This window comes from Erinaceus europaeus, chromosome 6 (assembly GCF_950295315.1).
Source record: "Erinaceus europaeus chromosome 6, mEriEur2.1, whole genome shotgun sequence".
Classification (NCBI taxonomy): Eukaryota; Metazoa; Chordata; class Mammalia; order Eulipotyphla; family Erinaceidae; genus Erinaceus; species Erinaceus europaeus.
This window is the reverse complement of record NC_080167.1, coordinates 57,453,023-57,477,516: the sequence shown is the minus strand read 5'-3', so window position 1 is coordinate 57,477,516 and position 24,494 is coordinate 57,453,023. Positions and strand designations below refer to the sequence as shown.

Here is a 24,494-nt window from a genome sequence, read left to right as displayed (position 1 = left end):
CCCTGTTGGGAATTCTATTTAATTACCTTAAATCAACAGAGCAATCTTTCAAAGAACTTATACAACTGGGATAGATACTCTTTTTTTTACTAATCAAATTAGTACATATTTAAAAAAATAATATGACCCCACCTAGTTGATGGCACACAAGTTATTTACTCTTATTTATTTATTGTTTAGACACAGAGAGAACTCAAGAAGGAAGGGGAAGCGAGAGAGTGGTGGAGGGAGATACCTGCAGCTCTGCTTCACTGTTTGTGAAGTTTTCCTCCCACACCGTACTTGCTGTAAAATGTGAACTCAGCCAAGTGCACCACTGTCTGGCCAGCCCCTCAAGCTATTCGCTCATACACCCAGATGGAGAGAGTGTAAGTTCATGTCTTCTTTTCCATGAGGCAATTTGACTAAGTGCATGAGGAGCTTTAACTCAATAGTTAGAATTTTGCAAGCGTATATATCATAAAACAGTAATTTTGTCATAGTTCTATGTCTAAAAAACTGTTTACTAAAGATTATTAATAACTAAAAAAATACACAGATAATGCAAATGTTCAACAATATGAATGTGACTAGTGAGTTTTGAAACATTCACATGTGGAGTAATATAGTCTCTTTGAAGGAATTTTAATGATACAGCAGAATATCATGTATTGTCATGTGAAAGAAGGCATGACATAAAATTATATGCTGTATGATTTTAACCTTTTAAAAATTCATAAGACAAAGACTAGAATAAGTATACTTAAATGCCATCAGTGATTTCCTTTAGGTCATAAAATTGTGGGCAATTTTTTCTTTACATTTTGTGTGTATTTCTGCACTTTCCAAAGTTGCATTTCAAAAAGCATCAAAAATGATATTTCATTTTAGAATAGCAAGTGAAAATAGTTCTCAGTGGCCACTTGTATTTGTGACAAGACATTCAAAATGGAATGATGAAAATGTGCTTCCAACAGTAGAGCTGATATCTGGTATCAGGCTCCCTACCAGAGTTCAAAGTTGAGTGTGTTCATGGCCTTTCCCTTTGATGTGTCTCTGCAAGGCCTCAAAAGGAAGCTCATTTCCATGAAGGCACCTCTGTACACTTCATCAGTATTCTACTTTCCTGTCTCTCCCAAGATAAAATTCCTCTAGGGTAAAACTGTCCAAGACTTTGAGTGGCTGTAGAGTGTTAAGAAAAGTTTCATTTCAAAATAAGACCCCCGAGTCTCAGGTAAGCTAGTAGATGAATGTTTAAGCCATGTGGAAAACCGAAGAGAGCAAAGTGCACGCATCTTTGAAGTTCTCATGCCTTAGTGTCTTTACATGGGTAAATGACAACAAATGCATATGAAGCTCATCTCACAAAATCTTTCTATTTCTGTGTGGACATTCCTGTCCATCATGCAGTGAAGTGATTACTACTCTTTAACTTGTGGTAAATCCAATCAGTGAGCTGAGTTTGTTATATGGTGAAAAGAGGCTAGAGAAAAATCCTAAAGAAGTATTTTAAACCAGTGGAAGGACAGGAGAAAGAATTCACTGGGAAGGGCATGTGCTGTCATGCCCATGGTCCAGGTCTTAGATCCAACCACCACATGGGAGTGCTATGACAGCAGGAGAAACTCCAGTCCTGGAGTGGCTGTCTATCTCTTTTCCTATCTCAATGAAAAAATTAAGGGAGGAGTGGTGAAATCGTGCATGCATGAGACTTTAGTGCCACAATTAATTAATTAGTTAATTAATTAAATCAGTGGAATCATTCCAAGATGTAACTCAACCAGTACAGCATGAGAACTTCCATGAACTAGACCTTGGGTTTGGATCCACATAGGAGTACCATGGATAGCACTTGAGGAGCTCCATGAGTGGTGGAGTAGTGCTGTAGTGTGTATTCTCTCTTTCCTGTTTTCTCTTTCTAAATGAATGAGTGTGTTGACCCAGGGAAGTCTCTTCGCAGTGGTTTCATGTGTGCATGAGACATGCCGCATAGAAAACAAACAGTGGGAGCAACACCAGTTACACATACTCGGTATTAAAATTCATCCCAGGAGCTATGGCAACTGAGTACCCAAAAGTTGGCTCTCCCTCCAGAAAACAAGTATTACAGCAAAATAACAACAAATTTCATCAGAGAACAGCTAGGATTTCTCGTAAAGAAAGAAACTTTACTGTCTGAAATTTGGTGATTGCACAGACAGAAGGAGCAGTAGTGGAGAGAGAAAAAAGTGATAAACACACACACACATTTTTATTTATGGTTAATAATGGGGTATAAGATTATAGATTTTGATTATTTTAATTTTTAATATTTTATTCATTTGGGAAAGAGGCAGAGAAGTTGAGAGGGGAGGGAATGATAAAGATGGCAGGAAAGAGAGATACCTGCAACACTGCTTCACTACTCATGAAACTTTCTCCTGCAGGTGGGGAGCAGGGACTTGAACCCAGGTCTTTGTGCACTGTAATGTGTGTTCAACTGAGTATGCTACTGCCTGGACCCGCAGCCAAACTCTGAGGTGTCCCAGCTGCCATAGATAGTCTGGTGAACAGGATCAGAGTGTCCCTGCAGGCAAGGAAAGTGACTTTAACCTCAAAGCAGAGTTCCCACTTTCAGGAATCCATCTGGGAAGAGAAAGAGTGATATCTCTTCCCCAGCCCCCAGACTATAGCTCTGTTTCAAAGTATATCAAGCACCTTAGTAATACATCACTTATTCAGAACTCCTCCCTTTCCCCAAACTCACATGCAAAGCAGAATCCAGCACCACCTGGTGACCTGCAACAGAATCTGGAGCATATGGGTAAAACTATGAAAATGCTGATTCTGCAAAACTAAGATGAGAACCAAAAACTTAATGATGCAGATCCAGGAGAGGTATCAGAGAAAGAATATAGGAAATACATTGCTGGGGAATTTGAAGAAATGCAAAACTTTTGACTTAATATAGAGAAAAGATTAGGAAAGAAGTTCATGACTTCGAGGGTTGGGTGGTGGCATACTAGGATAAGCACACATAGTACAAGCGCTAGAACTTGGTCAATGATCCAGGTTCGAGCATCCAGCTCCCCACCTGCAGAGGAATCACTTCGTGAACTGTGAATCAGGTTTGCAGGTGTCTATCTTTCTCCCGCATTCTGTCTTCTCCTCCTCTCTCAGTAACAACAGCAGCAGCAACAACATCAATAACAATGAAAACAGCAACAGAAAAAAATGGCTGCCAGGAGAAGTGGATTCATGGTGCAGGCACCAAGCCCCAGCAAAATCCCTGGAGGAAAAAGAAGAAAGTAAGAAAAGAAAGAAAAAGAAAGAAAGAAAGAAAAGAAAAGAAAGGAAGGAAGAGAGAGAGAAAGAAAGAGAAGTTACGATTTCAAAGATTCACTTGATTGGAAAATGGAAAACTTGAAAACAGAGTTAAAAGATTTGAAAGATTTTTTTATTGTAGTTATTATTGTTGTCATTGTTAGCTAGGACAGAGAAATGGAGAGAGGAAGGCAAGACAGAGGGGGAGAGAAAGATAAGACACCTGCAGACCTGCCCCACTGCCTATGAAGCTACTCCTCTGCAGGTGGGGAGCAGGGGGCTCAAACCAGGATCCTTAAGCCAGTCCTTGCGGTGTGTGCTGCACTACCACCCAACCCCCCACCCCCGTGAAAGACATTTTAAATGCATCTCACTCTCAAATAGCGAGTCAAGGAAGTAAACTTACTTATATCTAAGAAAGAACATCAGAAATAAGAGACAAACTGGCCATAGTTTTGACTTCAAAGAAGAAAAAAGATATAGGAAAAATGAGGGAACTCTTTGAAAGATTGAAGACTCCATCAGAAAAAGCAAATATAATTATAGCTGGCTGAGAAGAAGAGAGAAAGAAAGCAGAAACCATATTAAAAGAAACAATAGCAGAAAATCTTCAAATCTGGGATGTAGTTAGGATGTAGATTTTCAGAAAGAGAGAACTCCCGAAGTCATGAACCCAAATAGACCTACACCACAACTATCAGAAGTCAGCGACAACAACAACAAAAAACTTCCAGGGAAAAGAAGAAAGTGACTTACAAAGTAGGATAGTAAAACTTGGAATAGACTTTTCTGCAGGAACCATGGAGGCCAGGAGAAAGTGGAGTGGTATGCTCAGTGTTTTAAAAGATAACCACTGCCAGTTACACATACCCTGCCAGACTATCATTCAGATATGATGGAGCACTCAGAACAGTACCAGATATACAAAAACTAGAGGACTTGACCAGATCTACCTTGAAACTTTTACTTAAAGGAGTGTCACAGAGAAAGAAATAAGGAACATTTAACCTCACCAAAGTGATATACAGGAAACACACCCAGAAATATAACCATAGAAATATGACATAAAATGAAATTATGAAATGGGAGAAAGTAAATGGATAGGAGATGATTAAGCAAAGAACAGCTAAATAAAAAGAATTTTAAAATGATGTATAGGGGGTCAGGTGGTAGCGCAGCGGGTTAAGTGCACGTGGCACAAAGTGCAAGTACTGGCATAAGGATCCCAGTCCGAGCCCCTGGCTCCCCACCTGCAGGGGAGTTACTTCACAGGTGGTGAAGCAGGTCTGCAGGTTTGTGTCTTTCTCTTCCCTTCTCAATCTTACCCTCCTCTCTCCATTTCTCTCTGTCCTATCCAACAACGAACAACATCAACAATAACAATAATAACCACAACAAGGCTACAACAAAAAGGGCAACAAAAGGGGGAAAATGGCTTCCAGGAGCAGTGGATTCATTTTGCAGCCACTAAGCCCCAGCAATAACCCTGGAGGCAAAAAAAATGACATACATATATTCACAGCAGACATACATACCTAACTCACCACCCTTACTTTATATACCAAACAGCATAGGCCACCTCAAAGCATGAAGCAATTGGTCTTTATAATACAGAGCAGGTCTTTTCCTTCTACTTCTTCTACTTCTACTTCATCATCATCATCATCTTCTTCTCCTTCTCCTCCTCCTCCTCCTTCTTCTTCTCCTTCTCCCTCTCCCTCTCCCTCTCCCTCTCCCTCTCCCTCTCCCTCTCCCTCTCCCTCTCCCTCTCCCTCTCCCTCTCCCTCTCCCTCTCCCTCTCCTTCTTCTTCTTATTTATTTATTCCCTTTTATTGCCCTTGTTGTTTTATTGTTGTAGTTATTGTTGTTGTTATTGATGTCGTCGTTGGATAGGACAGAGAGAAATGGAGAGAGGAGGGGAAGACAGAGAGGGGGAGAGAAAGACACCTGCAGACCTGCTTCACCACTTGCAAAGCAACTCCCTTCAGGTGGGGAACCAGGGGCTAGAACCAGGAACCTTACATAGGTCCTTGTGATTTGTGCCACCTGCACTTAAGCTGCTGCGCTACCGCCCGACTCCCTAAGTGTTCTTTTAAAGTAACACTAGGGACCGGGTGGTGGTGCACCTGGTTAAATGCACAGGGGCCTGGGTTCAAGCCCCCGGCCCCCATCTGCAGGGGGGAAAGCTTTGTGAGTGGTGAAGCAGTGCTGTAGGTCTCTTTGCCTCTCTCCCTCTCTATGCACCCCCCCCTTGATTTCTGGCTGTCTCTATCCAATAAATAAATAAGTATAAAAATTTAAAAAACATTAAAAAGTTAAAGCAACACAATCTAAAATAGTATATCTTACATTAATTTTTATGAGAATGGGGGTTTTAATACATCTCAGCTCTGTCACATGTGGTGCTGGGTACTGAACTTTGGGTCCCTGGGATCTCAGGCATATAAGTCCTGTGCTCTAATGCTGATCTATCTTCATGGTACTAAAATACTATATTTATTTAAGTTTTCATTTAAAAAAATTTTTGCCTCCAGGGTTCTCTCTGGGCTTGGTGCCTGCACTAGGAATCCACTGCTCTTGGAGGCTATATTCTCCATTTTTGTTGCTCTTGTTGACCTTTTTGTTACTGTTGTTATTGCTGTATTGCAGCTGTTGTTGCTGGATAGGACAGAGAGAAGTTGAGAGAGGAGGGGAAGACAGAGAGTTGAGAGAAAGATAGACAACTGCAGACCTGCTTCACTGCTTGTGAAGCAACCTCCCACAGGTGGGGAGCTGGGAGCTCAAACCAGGTGCCTTATATGGTCCCTGTGCTTGGAGCCATGTGTGCTTAACCTGCTGTGCTATTGCCTGGCCCCCTAAGTTTTCATTTTTTGTCATTATTGAGACTTCAGTGTTATGGACTGACTTTCAGATAGAATCATGGACTCGGGTGTTCACATAACAGTTTATATAACAGACTTTCATGTTGTTTCATGTGTGAAGTATCATAGATTCTAAGTTCAGTTCCTGCCACCACCATAAGACACTGCGTAGTATTCTGGGGCAGGGAGAAGAGAGAGACAGGAAGAGAAGGGGAGGGGAGGGAAGGGGACGGAAATCCACAGCACTGAGGCTATCTCCAGTGCAGTGAGGGCCAGGCTCAAACCTGGATGGTCTATATCACAAAGCAGGCTTACTATCTAAGTGAGCTATTTTGTTGCCCTAGCAGATAATACTTTTATTGCCTTACAGATATGGAACTTCCAACTGGCCTCAGTGTCATCAGAAACCTCTCATTGAAAGGACAGTTTGTGTTGTATTTACCTTAAGCTTCTGGTGACTATTAGAACCCAAGTTGGATGCTTAAGTGTTTTGTTTCCATGATTTCTGGCCATCTTACCAAATTTACTTGCAAAGTGACCTTATAGTCATTCCGAATGTTGAGTTTACTCTGAGTGTGTGTAACCAGCAGAGTGCAAAGTAAGGTCAAAACCACTTGTGCTAAATTAAGGTTCAGCTTTCAGGACTGGGGAGACAACATAATGGTTATGCAAAAGATGTTCATGCCTAAGGCTAGGAGGTCTCAGGTTCAGTCACCAGCCAGGACTGAAAAACTTGGTATTTCTTCTTGTTAGAACTCCTCCCTGGATCTGAGACCAGTTAATGTAAAGGCTAAGCAACTTCTAAAACAGAACCTTTTTCATCTCAGAACTACATAACAAATCACTTTCCTACTCTTTCTAGGTTACAGATACCAATATCTAAGATAAACTTCAGAAGAATAATTAACCACAGAGAGAAATGGAGGAGTATCACCCAATGCTTCCTGGCACAAAGGAGAGGGTGTTCTCAGCACTTATTTATGCCCTGCCTTGGTCTAGGGAGAATTTATGAATGTTCTTGCACCTTTGTGCTCTGCATTGTCCTTTCACTATGGAATTAAGCAATCCGATGGCATCCATCTCTCTGGTCCACATCAATCAGAAGTAGAATTCTGTCCCCATGTGAAGCAATATTTTTTGCTAGACCTCACATGTCTGCTATCAGGAGATCAAACAAACGCACATGGTTCTGTGTATGGCTGTGTGTGAGAGAATGGGTAAGGCAGCACTTTCTGTTCACTTTCTGTTCACTTAGAAATTGGCAAAGCCTCTCAAAGCTGATTTATTCTCTTGTAGATGATATATGTATGCATGGCACTTCTTATTGTACTCCTATTATCCTACAACCTTGTTGATCATTATTAAATCACTAATAAAAAAAAGAAAATAAGCTTTGGGTCAGCAAGATAGTGAACTTGGGTACCAGCTTTGTCATGCACTTGACATGGTTTCAAGTCAGCCCCCATTACACTGAAGGAATCTTCCATACTGTGCTGTTTTCCCTCTTTCTCCCTGTGTCTATCTTACTCTGAAAAATGCTTGCCTGGACCAGTGAAATACTATGGAGAAAAAAAAAAAGTAAGTAAGCTTTGTGGCAGGTGAAATGGCTCATCTGGTAGAGTATAGGGCTTAATGCCTGAAACTCCAGGTTCAGTGACATGTGTAACAGAGTGGTGATCTGACTTCTCTATGTCAAATGAAATAAATAAGGTTTTTTTTTGTATTTTTGTATTTTTTTGTATTTAATTTTTTTTATTTAAGAAAGTATTAATTAACAAAACCATAGGGTAGGAGGGATACAATTCCACACAATTCTCACCATCCATTCTCCATATCCCACCCCCTCCCCTGATAGCTTTCCCATTCTCTATCCCTCTGGGAGCATGGACCCAGGGTCATTGTGGGTTGCAGAAGGTGGAAGGTCTGGCTTCTGTAATTGCTTCCCCGCTGAACATGGGCATTGACTGGTCGGTCCATACTCCCAGTCTGCCTCTCTCTTTCCCTAGTAGGATGGGTCTCTGGGGAAACAGAGCTCCAGGACACATTGGTGGGGTCTTCAATCCAGGGAAGCCTGGCCGGTATCCTGATGACATCGGGAACCTGGTGACTGAAAAGAGAGTTAACATAGGAAGCCAAACAAATTGTTGAGCAATCATGGACCCAAAGCTTGGAATAGTGGAGAAGGAAGTGTTAGGGGGATACTCACTGCAAACTCTAGTGTACTTCTGCTTTTAGGTACATATTTTTCAGTAGTTTATGGATACGTGTGAACATATGCTCTCTCTCACAGAAACTGGTGTACATGTAGGTTTTGGGACTTTGTTAGAAAGTGAACCACCTGAGATGGAATTAGAGTAAACTATGAAAGGAAAGGTCTCACCTGAGTAATGAAGCTGAAGGGTTGTCATTCCACACGTGAAGTCTCTGGACACAGTCTGAAGTGAAGCATGTTGAAGTGGCAATTGTTGTGTTGGTAAGGTTGTGATCAGCAGATGCAATATTATTTGATATGGATTGGGAGAGGCATACGGGAAAGTGGGCCCTATCCAAAGGTTCCAGGACTGGGGGAAGTAGAGGCTCTATAGTGGAGATGTGAGGTTCCTGCTGTCTTAGGGTTCCAAAAGACAATGGATAGTTAATGTTATCATCACATTATTTGGTAATTGGGTTAACTTTGAAAAGTCCTTTTGTTAGGGTTTGCTGTACAGTACCCAGTATCTTGTATATAGCTGTGCTATTGGTTGCTTCTGATCTACTTGGTCTAGGCTTTTGAGAGAGTCTGCATATCAATTACACTGCATATATTGAGAAAAGATGCAGTTTGTGTTTTGAAAAACTTCGAGACATACAATTAATTTTCCCCCTCTCGTATTAATTAACTAGTGATGTATATGGCTACATTTTACTAGGAGTGTACATAAACATCATTCCCACCACCAAAAGACTGTGACCCGTCCCTCCCACCCACTCCCACCCCCCACTGTCCCAGGAAGCTGCATGTCTACCCCTTACCTCAGGGCTTTTACTTTGGTGCCCTACTTACAATTTGGTCAGGTCCTGCTTTTAGTTTCCCTTTCAGATCTTCTTAGTCAACTTCTGTTGATGAGTGGGATCATCCCATACTCATCTTTATCTTTCTGACTTAGCTCACTTAACATAATACCTTCTAGCTCCGTCCAAGATGGATCAGAGAAGGTGGGTTCATTGTTCTTGATAGCTGCATAGTATTCCATTGTGTATATATACCACAGCTTTCTCAGCCACTCATCTGTTGTTGGGCACCTGTGTTGCTTCCAGGTTTTAGCTATTATGAATTATGCTGCTATGAACATAGGAGTACACACCTCTTTTTGGTTGGATGTTATGGAGTCCTTGGGGTATAACCCCAGGAGAGGACTTACTGGATCATATGGAAGGTCCATGTCTAGCCTTGTTTTCCAGACTGCTCTCCACAGAGGCTGGACCAATTTACATTCCCACCAGCAATGTAAAAGGGTTCCTCTGTCCCCACATCCTCTCCAGCATTTGTTGCTGCTTTCCTTTTTGATGTATGCCATTCTTACAGGAGTGAGGTGGTATCTTAGTGTTGTCTTAATTTGCATTTCTGTGACAATCAGTGACCTAGAGAAGTTTTTCATATGTTTGTTAGCCTTTTGGATCTCCTCTGAGATGAATGTTTTGTTCATATCCTCTGCCCATTTTTGGATGGGGTCATTTGCTTTTTTGGTGCTCCGTTTGCTGAGCTCTCTATATATTTTGGTGATTAGTTTCTTGTCTGGTGTATGGCATGTGAAGATCTTCTCCCATTCTGTGAGGGGTCTCTTTGTTTGTTTAATAGTTTCTTTGGATGTGCTGAAGCGTTTCAATTTGATGTAGTCCCATTGGTTTGTTTCTGCTTTAGTCTTCCTTGCAATTGGGTTTGATTCATCAAAGATGTCCTTGAGGTGTAGGTGGGAAACTCTTTTATCAATGTTTTCCTCTAAGTATTTGATTGTTTCTGGTCTGACATCTAGGTCCTTGATCCATTTGGAGTTGATTTTTGTTTCTGGTGAGATAAAGTGGTTCAATTTCATTCTTCTGCATGTTACAAAAATAAGGGTTTTTTTAAAGAAAAAATAAATAACAGAATGTTTTGCCACTGAATGGCAGAAAGTACTGGAACAACTCTGAAAGAGCATTATAGTGAATCTGAGTGTCATAGGCCAGTATACATGCATAGATTCAATAATTACTCATAAATTTGGTAGTTTACCTTTGTATCTTAGTCTGATGGTTCAGACAAGGGAACCTAGATTGAAAAACCCATGAGAAAACCTTTGAATAAAGTAGAGGAGAGGTTCAGGTAGGTCGTGGCACACCTGGTAGAGTGCACATGTTCAATGCATGAGGACCTGTTTCAAGCCCCTGAACCCCACCTGCAGGGGAAAAGTACAGGTGCTACAGATAATCTTTCTCTGTCTCTCTTTTTATCTCCCTCTCCTCAATTTCTGTTTTTCAATCTGAAATAAATAAATTTAAAAAGAGAAACACTAAAGCTATTGAGGTAAGTAGTGTCATAGTTACTCATAGCTTCAGAGCATTTTTGTTATGCCAGTCACTGGTTAAAGGACAGGAGTGTACATCTGCATGTGTGTTTACTCACATAGTCCTTGCAGCAACTTTTTCAGATGGGCATTATTATTATCTGACTTTTGTAAATTAGTGGAATGAATAAGTCATTAACTCGAGCTTGCACAACTAGAATTAGCAGACCCAGAACCTACATCAGCGCTCTTCATCACTTTACTACTATCAGAGAGCCATCCCAGTCTGCAGCATCTGCAGCTGATTTTTAAAACCCCAGATTCCACATGAAACTTTAAAAAGATAAAAACTGTCATTATGGTATGTTTGCAAGCTTTGCCTATGTAAACCACCACTGGTAAGATAACAAATGTGTTCATAACCGCAAGGGGTCCTCTTGCCAGACTGTAATCCCTCTCTCTGTCTTCATATATTTCTTATTCCTCTAAAAAGTGTGATCAGTATTCTTGTTACTACAGATTCCATAGGATTTTCTGCAAATGAGATGACATCTTGTTGTCTCGATTATTTTTAAACACTGTTTTTTTTCTCTGCATAATTATTTAGAAACTTACCCATATTGTGTATAAACCAATACTTCCTTCCCATTGCTGAGAAGTATCCAGTGGTTGGGATGCATTAATATTTGCTTATTCTCTGTTGGTAGACATTTATATATATTTTGAACTGTTTTTGATTATTAAAAGACTAAGATACTATAGGTATTTGTGTATAAGACTCTATGCTACCAGGGTTATTGCTGGGGCACTATGAATCCTCTGCTCCTGGAAGCCATTTTGGACACACACACACACACACACACACACACCCTTTTGTTAGGGCAGAGAGAACTTGGGGGAGAGAGATAAAAAGGGAAAGAGAACAAGAGATACCTGCTTCACTGCTCATAAAGCATCCCCCTGCCGGAGGGAAGCCAGGGCATGAACACAGACCTTTGCACAGGGTAGTGTGTGTGCTTAGCCAGGTACATGACCACTCAGCCCCAGATAAGACAGTTTTTAACACAGAGACATAATTTAATTATTTATTTAGTTACTTATTTTGCTGCCACCAGGGTTAGCACTGAGGCTTGGCTCAGTGCCAGCACTATGAATTCACTACTCCTGGAGACCAGGTTTTCCTTTTTTTCTTTTCGTCTTTTTTCTGTGGTAGGACTGAGGAAATTGAGAGGGGAGGAGAAGAGAAGGATAGACACTTGCAGGCCTGTTTCATCACTCACGAAGTATCCTCCCTGCAGGTGGAGAGCAGGGGCTTAAACCCAGGACCTGGAGCATGCTAATGTGTGCACTCAACAAGACACACCACCAACCCCTGCCCACAGGGATATAATTTTATATCCCCCATATATATACTAACCCAGCTTACCCACCACAAAAGTGCCATCTCTTTCTACCATGGGGCACAGCCTCCCCCTCCCAGTTATTTTATTCATGTTTTCTTGTCTAAAATGTCTGAAAAAGATATTTTGGTTTTTATTTAACTTTTAACAAATTGTAAAACTGTTTTCTAAAGTAGTTGTACAATTTATGTACTCCCCAGCACTGTAGGAGACTTAAGTTTCTCCATGCCCTCCCCAACCTCTGATATGGTTGGTTTACTTAAATTTAAAATAGACTAATATATATATGGTATGTATAATATACACATAATATAAAATATATACAGCTTAAATACAGTAGTTTAATTCACTAATATACCTTCAGTCTTTTCTGTTGCTATTTTAGGTCTTTTGATTGTCATGTGAATTTTTAAGTCACCTGTGGACTTTCTTGTAACAACAATAAGATGATAGGACTCTGCTTGACTTGCCTTGATGTGTACATTAATTTAAAGAGGATTATATCTACTTTTCAGGGGAGAGAGAGAGCGCGAATGAGACTGAGTGTGTGTGTGTGTGTGTGTGTGTGTGTGTGTGTTGAGTTAAAAAGACCATAGCACCAAAGCTGCCTTTAATTTGGAGGGGTCCTAGGTCACACTTGGGTCTCACACAGGACAAAGCAGTATACTAGCTAAATGAGCTATCTTACTGGCCCTTTAGAGAGGATTACATTTTAACAGTAAGTCCTCTAACCAGTGAATACACTACACCACTAATTTTTCAGGTTTTTAAAACTTTTTCATTGAAATGTCTTAGAGTTTTAAGAATTTGGGTCTTGTATTTCTGTTGGGAGACTTATTACTTTGTATTTTTTATGCTATTGTAAACTGTCACTTAAAATTTTCTAGCTTTTCACTGTAGTATATGGAAATACAACTTATTTTTCTATATTGGTTGCATTCTGAAGCTTCTAAATTAATTCACTAGCTATAACATTTGTTCATTTTTTTTTTGGTAAATTCCAAGTAAGTTTCTACATAGATGGTTATGAGCTTACTTGGTTACCTTCTACCTTCTATTCTTGCCTGATTACAGTGCCCACATCTCCAGTACAATGTTGAATGGGAATGATGATAACAGACATCCTCGTTTCATTTCTGATCTTAAGGACACTGTATCCTACATTTTATCCTTAAGTCTAGCTTTAGTAATTTTTGGAGTTACCTCCTATGAGCATGAAGAAATTTCCTTCTGTTCACAGATGGCTTAGAATTTTCATGAGAATACATATTGTATTTTTTCAAGTAATTACTGTAAATCTATTAAAATGATCATGTGATTTTCCTATTTTAACTTTCACATATGTAATCAACTTGATATTCCTGAAATGAATCTCATTTGGTTATGAGATACTGTCTCGAGTAAATATTGAATTTGCTAAGCTATAGTCAGGAATGTTTATATCTGTGTTACAAGGAAATGTTTGGTTGTGGTTCTTTATTTGATTAAAGTCTTTATTTGATTTTGGTATCAGGGAAATCCTGACCTCATAGAAACATTTAGGAATTTTTTCCTCCTCCCTCAGTCTTCTGCAATATATTATATAGAATTGATAAAATTTCTTTCTCCTCTAAAGCTTGGTGTAATTCACCAGAGATGTTATCTGACTCTGGAATATTCTTTGGACAAAGCTTTACAAACATCTTTGCCCTTAGTTTATTTCAGCTATCAGTTATTGAGAAAATATTAACATCTCTGACAGTAGTTATAGATTTGACTATGCTTTTGTACTGTTAGATTTTGACTTATGGATTTGGAGATGCCACCATTAGGTGCACAAACTATTATATATTCTTTATTGTGAATTGTGTTTTCCTAGTTACAGTTTTTACTTGGTTGCCATTAATTAGCATTATCCCTTAAATGGGCAATGGACTCATTAGTCTTTGTATTAGTAGTCTTGAGCTTTCTTCTGGGATATAGTTCAGTTATTTGAGAGAAAATATCTTTTCAGGTGAGACTTTTAAGTACTTTCAAAGGGAAGTAGAGTAGCATTTTTGTCTGGATTTTTTTTCCATTACTAAACAAAACTTTCAAACTCCAGATTTCTGATTTGTTGATTATTTGTTCTAGGGCAGGATATATATATCAGTTTCTTAGTCTAACCATTATGTTGAAATGAAATGTTTAACTTGATAACTATCTGTTGTATGAATTAAGGTTGAAGTTTTACAAAAGTAACCTTCCTTATGTTCCATGAATTATGAGTTCTATTTTCACTCCTGTGTCAAATCTGAGAATTTTGGCTTGTAGTTATTTTTTGAATGATTCTTTCTCTAGACTCAAGAAGTTTCCTAATGTGAATGTTTTACTTAAATCCTCAAAGGGAAACTTCTGCAACTTTGAGTTCTCTTTCTGTGTAGTTTTCTTCTCTCTGCTACCCCGAACCTTTTCTATCTTTCTCTACTCCACATTTAGTCTATTCAGGTTAGAGACAACGTTCTCTCACACTAGAACTTGGAATTCCTCTCCATGTGGTAAGAGAGAACATCTTAAGATTCAGCTCATTTGGTTCCCAGATCTTGAACTGTCCTTCACTTCCTTGTATCCAGTCATAACATCATCGTTTCACATATTCTGTCTTTGAGAATTTTTAGTTTGTTTCAGGAGGGTCAATCTAGACTCTGAGAGACATCATTAAAATTGTTTATGGTGTGAAAGTATTAACATATTATTAACATATTAACTTATTAACATATAGTCTTATAAATCACTATTAATTCAGTAAGCCAGGGAGAAAATAAATTGACTATTTTAATTTCGTAAAACAAATGTTTTACTCTGAATGAAATTCTGAAAAGCTAATTTTGTTCATAACAATATAATTTACTATTGCACAATCCAAAGTAAAACATGATAGATAATATAGTAGACTAAGATCCTCGTGGTGGTGATTGGTTATAATAGTTAAGTAAAATCAGATATACTTGCAAACTCCAGATTTGTGATTTATTGATTATTTGTTCTAGGGAAATATATATCTCCCCATTTCTTAATCTAACCATTATGTTGAAATGAAATGTTTAACTTGATAACTATCTGCTGCAGGAATTAAGGTTAAAGTTTTATAAAAATAGAATTTTATAACTTCATTATCTTAAAAAATGATTTTAATCCAGTAAGAAAGTAAACCCTAGAATGGAAACAAGAAATGAATCGATGAAAACTTTGACCGTGGGGCAGGGCAGATAACAATAGTTATGCAAAAAGACTCTCAAGCCTGTGTCTCTGAGTTCCCAGGTTCAGTCCCCCTCAACACACACACCATCATAGTACAAAACTGAGCAGTGCTCTCGTTAAAAAAAAAAAAAAAAAAAAAGCTTTGGCCATTTTGTACCTAAAGGGAATTCTTTTTTTTTTTTTTAATATTTATTTTATTTATTTATTCCCTTTTGTTGCCCTTGTTGTTTTGCTGTTGTAGTTATTATTGTTGTTGTCGTTGTTGGATAGGACAAAGAGAAAATGGAGAGAGGAGGGGAAGACAGAGAGGAGGAGAGAAAGATAGACACCTGCAGACCTGCTTCACCGCCTGTGAAGCGACTCCCCTGCAGGTGGGGAGCCAGGGTTTGAAATGGGATCCTTATGCCGGTCCTTGTGCTTTGCGTCACCTGCGCTTAACCTGCTGCGCTACAGCCCAACTCCCCCTAAAGGGAATTCTAAGACTTAATCAAACACACATCTATATATGAAAATATTATAATAACTATTAAAGGGAATATTTATATGATCAGTCATGGGAAATGTTCATATTTAATTAGAATTTTCTTCTTTTTTATATGATATCCAGTTGAGAATGATAAGAAATTTTATTGTGTAGTAGTTTTAATAATTTTTACTGTTCAGGGTAGTCAGGTCAGGTGAGATTAGACTAAAATATTCTGTGAATGATATGCTCAGTTATATTTTCTCTAAATTTTCTTTTGGAAGTCACATTTCTTAAAAGAAGTCTTCATTAGTTTGCATCACGGCATCTCTTCTTGAAACAAGAATGTACTTGTTATTACTATCTCAATTTTGTATACCATGGAAATTCATTAATCAACTACTTTGTGTCTGGGCCAGTTATCTATCTTAAAGATAAGCTATATCTTTCCATCAAACTAAAATGAGCTGGGCACAAAGTTTCAATTTTCTATAAACCGTGAGACTTTTTCAAGACTCAAGAAAATCAGACCAAGTCAGTTTGATAAGATAGTCATTATATGTTATTTTTGTAAGTTTCCTATCACTACTTTCAAAGGCACAGTACTGCAAATACAAACTCAGTCTCCTTTTGCAGCAGTTGTGATCAAAGTTTTAAGAATTGTATTTATGGGGGTCAGGCGGTGGCGCAGTGGGTTAAGCGCACGTGGTGCAAAGCGCAGGGACCAGCGTAAGGATCCTGGTTCGAGCCCCCGGCTCCCCACCTGCAGGGGAGTCACTTCACAGGCGGTGAAGCGGGTCTGCAGGTGTCTCTCTTTCCCCCTCTCTCTCTGTCTTCCCCTCCACTCTCCATTTCTCTCTGTCCTATCCAACAACAAAGCAACGTCAACAATGGCAATAATAATCGCAGCGAGGCTGCAACAACTAGGGCAACAAAAAAAAAAAAGGGAAAAATGACCTCCAGGAGCAGTGGATTCATGGTGCAGGCACGGAGCCCAGCAATAACCCTGGAGGAAAAAAAAAAAAGAATTGTATTTATGTTACAAATATATGAGATCATCATTACTGGGCTGTGGACTACAAAAGGCACACTCTAAAATGGAGTTAAATACTTAGCAGGCTTACCTTTTTTTGGTAGTCTTTGTTATTAGTGACTTAATAGTGGTTTACAAAGTTTGAAAAATTATTAGAATTTTAAAAGAATGACATTGGGATATTTCATTTTATTTTTATTAGTGATTTAATATTGATTTACAAAATTACATATCAACAGGGGTATAATTCCACACTGCTCCCATCACCAGAGTTTCTGAATCCCCAATCCCTCCATTGCAAACCACTGCAGTTCTCCCAAGATGCAGACATGGATTAACCATCATCTCTACAACTATCTGTCTAAATGTGTACATAATCGCCCCATTTTCCTTCCAAGTCTAGTCTCCTCTCTTCCCCTCGAAGCCACTCATTATCCTACTACTACATCCAAATGCTCCTCCCTTTTTCCTCCTCTCTCTGTAGGTCCTGATGGAGCTAGGGTTCAGAGCCCTCTTATCCTCTTCCTCCTATCACTTCTCCCCCACTGGGAATATGTATAAAAATAGTTTGTGGGGCACAGGAGGTAAGAGTTCTGGCTTCTATAATTGCTTCTTTTCTGGACATGGGTATTGGCAGTTTGATCCATACCCCAGCCTGTTTTATCTCTCCCTCATTGGGTAGGGCTCGGTGAGGTGAGGTTCCAGGACTCATTGGTGAGGTAGTCTGCCCAGAGAAGTCAGGATGGAATCATGGCAGCATATGCAGCTTGGTGTCTAGAAGATTACAGGACATAAAGTGAGACAAAATGGTTAATCAACAGGAACCAAAAAGTAGGAACAGAGCAGATGAGATGATGGATCTTAGGGTTAAAGAAAGCTCAGAAGTCCATTTTAGCATGTTTCTAGGGGCCCATGACTGATAGTTTTGCTTGCATTTGATAGTTAGGATATAGGATGTAGCTGGATAAAAATATTGACATTGACATCTTACATGTGCTTTATGTTATTGCTGAGGACTCTCCCCAGAATATTTTTTCACTTTTTTTTTTCCACCAGGGTTATCACTGGGGCTCGGTGCTGGCACTTCTTCTTCTTCTAGCGTTTGCCCTTCTTCCGTAGCCAGTCAACAGCAAAGCTGTTAGGAGCTGCTTGTTGCTGGCTTTGAAAGTAACTGGGATCCATGTGGATTCAGTCGGCTAGGAAGGATCGTCAGTTTCCCCAATGAATGGGTACTCACGGGATGCACCACGAGAAGGTCGATCCAATGCATCCCTATGAATCCACAGCAGTCATTTTTTTCCTTTTTTATTTTCTTCTTTCGAATTAAAAAAAATTTTGTATTTCTTTCTTTATTTTCCCTTTTGTTGCCCTTGTTGGTTTTTTTATTGTTGTATTTATTATTGTTGTTATTGACCTCATCAGTGTTAGATAGGACAGACAGAAATGGAGAGAGGAGGAGAAGACAGAGGTGGAAAGATAGACACCTGCAGACCTGCTTCACCGCCTGTAAAGTGACTCCCCTGCAGGTGGGGAACTAGGGGCTCGAACTGGGATCCTTACACCAGTTCTTGCGTTTCGCACCATATGCGCTTAACCGGCTGCGCTACCACCGGACTTTCTTTCTAATTTTTATTAGTAAAGAGAGAAATTGAGAGAGGATGGGGCGATAGAGACAGGGAGAGAAAGATAGTCACCTGCAGACCTGCTTCAACACTCAGCAGGTAGGGAGCAGGGGCTTGAACCCAGATCCTTATGCTTGATAATATGATAATATATATAATATAATATTATAATATAATGTAATATAATATTATAATATGATAATGCTTGATAATAATAATTGGGTGTGCACTGCCTGGCCCCCATTTTTCTTTCTTTTTCAATTTTTATTCATAAAATGGAAATATTGACAAGAACTTAAGATGAGAGGGGTACAATTCCACACAATTCCCAGCACCAGAACTCCATATCCAGTCCCCTCCTTTGATAGCTTCCTATTCTTTATCCCTCTGGGAGTATGGACCCAGGGTCATTATGGGATGCAGAAGTTGGAAGGTCTGGCTTCTGTAATTGCTTCCCCACTGAGCATGGATATTGGCAGGTTGACCCATACTCCCAGCCTGTCTCTCTCTTTCTCTAGTGGGGTAGGGCTCTGGGGAGGTGGGGCTCCAGGACACATTGGTGAGGTCGTCTGCCCAGGGAAATCAGGTTGGCATCATGGTAACATCTGGAACCTGGTGGCTGAAAAAGAGTTAAGATATAAAGCAGAACAAATTGTTAACTAACCATGAATCTAAAGTCAAGAATATTGCAGATGAAGATTTGGGGTCTCCGTTTTGGAAAAAGATTAGATCTATTTTAGGTATATTCCAAGGGGCCATAACTTTACTAGTTTTTGCCTGAACCTGACAGCTAATATGCAGGTGGACGCAAGTTACTGTCTGCATTTGGGGAGCAGGGGCTTGAACCCACATCCTTGTGCTTGATGATATGTGCTCTTAATTGGGTGTGCTTGGCCCCCATTTTTTCGCTCTTTATTTTAGGTGGGGTGAGTGGGAGATCCAGAGAAGAGGGCTAGAAAGAGAGAGACAGAAAAAGGGAATGACACCACAGTACTCCACCATCCATGGGCCTCCCTTATTGCCATTCATGGTGTTCCCATGTGGTGGTTTAGTTCCAGAATTCAAACCCAGGGCTGCATACAAGTCATATGATTTTCTTTCTTTTTTTTAGTATTTATTTATTTATTCATTCCCTTTTGTCACCCTTGTTTTATTGTTGTAGTTATTATTGATGTCGTTGTTGTTGGATAGGACAGAGAGAAATGGAGAGAGGTAGGGAAGACAGAGAGGGAGAGAGAAAGATAGACACCTGCAGACCTGCTTCACCGCTTGTGAAGCGACTCCCCTGCAGGTGGGGAGCCGGGGGCTCAAACCGGGATCCTTACTCCGGTCCTTGCTTTGAGCCACCTGCGCTTATCCTGCTGCGCTACCGCCCGACTCCCAAGTCATGATTTTCTAATGAAAATGACAACTAGTCTTCAGTATTGCAGTCTATTGTAGCATAGTACTGCATCAAGGTGACTGAGAAAAGTTGGACACTTATGTGACAATGTCCTCCCTCACCAAGAGTGATTTTTTTTTCTGTTTTAATGGGATTGCTTTACGGCTGAGCTTCTCCCACTTGGTGTTGGCACATGAAAAATGTTAACAAAGTACATTTTACTAGGCTTCCATAAGTGCTAGTGTATTCCTCAGATTCCAGAGTATCCCTCTACCTTTTGAACCTCACATCTTTACATCCCCTAGTAGGACTTATCTACTTTTTTTTTTTTGGCCTCCAGGGGTATTGCTGGGGCTTGGTGCCTGCGCTACGAATTCATGGTTCCTAGAGACCTTTAGTCGGGATGCGGCATCATCTAAGTTCATTCCCCACGTCTACGCTCGACCGGACCTGCCAATATACGCGGATATCTTCGCCCACCCTGTTCAACGCTTGATGTCTTGTCACCCAATCTGGTCCCCTACGCCTACACTGAACTTCTCTGTTCCAGACTCTTGGAAACAGAGTTGGCGGTCAGCTGAGGTAAAGAAAAACACCTCATCACAGACCCCTGCAAGCGTCAACCCGGCTTTGACCTAACACGTTATGATTGGGCCCTCCTCAATCGCTATCGAACAGGCCATGGCCTATGCACCGCTATGTTCCATCGCTGGGGAGCCAGAGACGACCCGAACTGCCCCTGCGGCTACAGACAGACTATGACCCACATAGTCAACGACTGCCACCTCTCCAGATTCAAAGGAGGTCTCGAAACTTTACATCAGGCTCAACCTGACGCTGTTGACTGGCTATGGAAGAAGGGCAAACGCTAGAAGAAGAAGAGACCTTTTTTTTTTTTCATTTTTGTTGGTGTTGTTACCCTTGTTATTGTTGTTGCTGCTGGATAAGACAGAGAGAAATTGAGGGAGGGGAGACGGTGGGGGAAAGGAAGATAAGACATCTGCAGACCTGATTCACTGCTTGTGAAGCAACCCTCTTCAGGTGAGGAGCCTGGGGCTCGAATTGGGATCCTTATGCCATTGTGCCATGTGCTCTTAACCCACACGCTACCCATCTGGCCCCCATACTTCTTTACTTTTAAAGTGTGGACATATGCTGTCATATGGAAAATGTTATTATTTTATTTATTACTAGAGCACTGCTCACCTCTGGTTTATGGTGATGTTGGAGATTGAACCTGGAACCTTCAGTGCCCCAAGCATGTTAGTATTTTTGCATACTCATTGTGCTATCCATATGAAAGATATTAATTGAATGACAATAATTTCCCTCCATTGAATCATTTCATCAGAACCTATCAATCATATTTGATGTTTAGCCAGTGCTTATGAAAAATTGAGTCCTGAGTGGTCCAGGAGGTGGAGCAGTGGATAAAGCATTGGACTCTCAAGCGTAAGGTCCTGAGTTCAATCCCCGGCAGCACATGTACCAGAGTGATGTCTGATTCTTTCTCTCTCTCTCCTCCTACTTTCTCATTAATAAATAAAATCTTTGAAAAAAAAAGAAAAAGAAAAATTGAGTCCTGACACTGGTTCTTAGGGTCAGAAAGGTCAGCTTGATGAGCTGCTGCTTTACTCATCTGCATTGTTTTGAAATCCCTAGACATTTGAGTAGGGAGAAGGCTCATCAGGCATAATGCGCTTCTACCCATGAGCAAAGCCATAGGTTCAAGCCCCTGGATCACAGAAACATCATGGAACAATGTGGAGCAGTAGTGTGTTAGCTCTGAAAGGTTGCAGGTTCAATATCTGATACCATCTTAAGCCAGAGTTGAGCACACTCTGGTTCTATGCCATATATATATATATCCAACTTTCCCTATTGTCTGTCCTCTTAATACAGGAAATGAATAGAACAAGAAAGAAATTCCAAGATGTTTAATTCCTTTTTTTTTTTTTGCTTTTCCATAATGACTTCATATCCATTGGAATGTCGCCTCATCTAAGACAATCGGATGAGATTGAATAATATACACATATGTTAGAATTATGTCATCACATGTTACTGGAATCACCAAATAACTTCATTTCTTCTCCAGGGAAAAGAAAGACTGCTAGTCACAAAACGAAGATGAAAGGATTGTACAAACCACAATCACAGCCACCTTGGTAAGTGTCCTTTTAATTTATTGCCCTTAGTTATTTTCTACAGTTAGTAGAAGTTGCAATTACAGTAGCTTCTGCTCTAAGTTCAAAGGAGTTTCATTTTAAGTCCTGGACTACCCCCTTTTAAAATTGAGTTATTTTGAACATCCACATGAGCCCACATGTTAGAGAAAGTGTTTCTGGTATATTCTATTATTATTCTTTAATTCAACATGTTTTTAGAGCAATTGGTTGTACTCAACAAATGTAGCTATATATTTGAAACAAAGGAAAAAAGGAAAGAAAAGAAGTTTCCTGTGTTCCTGTGTGAGGCCAGTGCACTTAAGCAAAACATCTCTGGTAGCTTCTTTTGAGATTTCTTTTCCCTGCAAGTCTTAGTCTCACTATGTGACCTCAGCATAGGCAAACTGAATGCTCCAGACCTTAACTTGACAATGAGCTTCCATAGGCATTTTGATTCTTTTGTGCACTGGGGGTCTTTTTCTATTATTTAGTGTAATCTCAGGAATGTACCAAGAAACAGAAGCCCTTGCTTCTCATTGGTGGGTTTCAAATGAAACTGGCTGACCTCTCATACTTGCTGTTCAGGATCCCACAGTGGGAATTTGGGCGGCACCTATGCTGATGGGAAGAGGGGGAGGGCAGAAAGTGTGTAGCAATATGTGGAAATTTTCAGTCCACAATTAGCTCTATTTAGAGTGGTTTCCAGAAATGGTCATTTGCTTTGACAGGCTGCCTCCCATATGCACTTTGGGCTAGGAGAGAAGAGGCAGGGACATTGGGTGAGAAACAGAGAAAGTATCTCCAGCCTCATCTTCTGCTTTCCAGCCTGGAGGTGACACCCAGATGGAGCACATTTATGCATGATGCCCAGATGCCACAGTGGGGCTGATGCTTTCCATGTGGTGCATATGTTCTGAAGAAAGAACGCAGACCTCCAGGAGTCAAAGTGGGACTGACTTCATCTATGGCTCTGCTTTTTGAATTTGTGTGGCAGTTAGATGGGTCTCAAGTAGCAGAGAGAAGATTTTAATGTTAACACCTTGTGAAGACTGATGAAGCATGCTTAATTAGGAATTGTGCACTGCTTATATTTCCATGCTCCTTTGAAAAGAGAAAAATGATGAATTGCTGAAATTTTACTACCATCTTATCCTCTGTTAACATATGTTGCGGTAAAATCTAAGAAAAGTGGCATAAGAAAGCATGTTTGCTATTGTGTTTATTATTAAGGACATAATGTTTTCACCAGTGACATCCAAATAAATCATGTTTTCAGATACATGCTTATGAAAAAGTTACAAAGGTATTATAAAACCCCAAAGTGGTATTGTAATGGGACTTGTAAATCTCTGTAAAACTACAAAGAGCACCATCTGGGAAAGAAGACAGGTCCTCAGAAACTCAGTGTGAGGTTTTCCAAGCAGGTGGTAGAATTTAGTAGTTTGACTCCATGTTGAAGCCTATCTTGGCCTACAGACTGGCTTGCTCATGACCTTGTCAAGTGCTTTTTCAGGCATATTGGCTTCTTTTCTCTTACTGCATGCAAATTCTGTTATGAGCTACTTCTCTTCCTGTTTCACTGAGGCAGAAGAGATACTGAATCTGTTCCTTTCAATCTCCTAAAAGTACATGTCTCATATTTGGGTCTCACGTGAGTTTTATACTTTGTCCTTACAGTGCTGAAGGGTACCTGTGGATGATGGCCAGGTGTCTCCTAAGCAAAGAGAAAGATGTTTAATTATAAAAGGGCATGGATGCAGCAAGGCACAGTGGCAGGAACAATCATTCATTTCACTTCAGTTACTCTCCTGAGGGTCATTAAGGTGGGTATTGCTTTTCTCATTTCACTTACCAAGTCCTGAAACATTAGAAGGGCTCTTTCCTCTTTGCAGTAACTCTCAAGTCTATAAGTGTGTGCAGAAAAGAACACCATGTGCCTTATCTAAAAGTCAGGACTGACATAGAAATAATTATTCATCTACTGGAGAAATTGACAATGGAGAAAGTGTGTCTGGTTTAAATTAAATCCAATTAATAGATTTATTTGGTTATACACTGAATATACCTTGTATGAAGCAGAGGTTCATACATCTCCTTAAAGAATTACTTTAAGGTGGTGGGAATTGTATAGAGTTGTACCCTTCTTATCCTGTGGTTTTGCCAATGTTTCCTTTTTATAAATAAAATAAAATTTACAAAAAGAATTACTTGAAAAATTGTATAGTTACTTTTTTTTTTGCGTCCAGGATTATTATTGAGGCTTGTTGTCTACACTACATATCTACCACTCCAGGAAGCCTTTATTATTATTTTTTTTGTTTGCTAGGACACAGAGAAGTTGAGAGGTCGGGGGGAGATAGGGAGTGGGAGAGAAAGATAGACACCTGAAGACCTGCTTCACTGCCTGTAAAGCATCCCCACTGCAGGTGAGGAACAGGGGCTTGAACCCAGCTCCTTCCTCATAGTGCTATGTGTGCTTAACCAGATGTACCTCTGTCCAGCTCCACCAACAATTTTTTTTTTTTTTGCCTTCCAGGCTTAT

The 24,494-nt window shown here is 40.0% G+C and overlaps 1 long non-coding RNA gene across 1 annotated transcript in view; it reads left to right on the top strand.

Moving 5' to 3' along the window:
• Positions 1-24,494, top strand: part of LOC132538942 (uncharacterized) — a 122,316-nt gene that overhangs the window by 54,692 nt on the left and 43,130 nt on the right. The window contains exons 3-4 of the long non-coding RNA XR_009550267.1: positions 21,883-21,952; positions 23,630-23,775. This is a non-coding gene — a long non-coding RNA (uncharacterized LOC132538942). The remainder of the gene's footprint in view (positions 1-21,882; positions 21,953-23,629; positions 23,776-24,494) is intronic.